This window comes from Penaeus monodon, chromosome 15, assembly GCF_015228065.2.
Source record: "Penaeus monodon isolate SGIC_2016 chromosome 15, NSTDA_Pmon_1, whole genome shotgun sequence".
In the NCBI taxonomy this organism is placed as follows: Eukaryota; Metazoa; Arthropoda; class Malacostraca; order Decapoda; family Penaeidae; genus Penaeus; species Penaeus monodon.
The window spans coordinates 11398567-11398930 of record NC_051400.1 but is presented as its reverse complement, the minus strand read 5'-3'; the positions used below and the strand labels follow the sequence as shown (position 1 = coordinate 11398930).

Here is a 364-nt window from a genome sequence, read left to right as displayed (position 1 = left end):
GATGTCAACAACCAAAAACCTCTCTGCATTTACTTGGAGCGTGTAGGGTCCGTTCACAAAGCTTGCACATTTCCAGCGCCACAATGATATGCTCTTAAAGTCTTCAGATTCATCCAGCGTAAAAACATGCAGTTTTAACAGAATAAAAAGCAACGCAGCGAAGGGATGTTTCTCCGCCTACAGTTGGGAAAGTTCTTGCCTGACTGAGAACGACCGCAACTAAAGCTTATTAATTTCCCTCGCACGCGGTTGCTCGCCAATTAGCGGGACCAGTTTTTACTACTCCAACTGGCTTTCCACTAGAATTCGATGAAAATAATTAATCTCTTAGAGGGGGATGTTTATAGCACACATATGCAGGCAG

At 44.0% G+C, this 364-nt stretch overlaps 1 protein-coding gene across 1 annotated transcript in view; it reads right to left on the bottom strand.

Moving 5' to 3' along the window:
* The window catches only part of LOC119581742 (potassium channel subfamily T member 2-like), a gene marked incomplete at its 5' end in the record, with an annotated part of 131052 nt that overhangs the window by 93441 nt on the left and 37247 nt on the right, over positions 1-364 (bottom strand).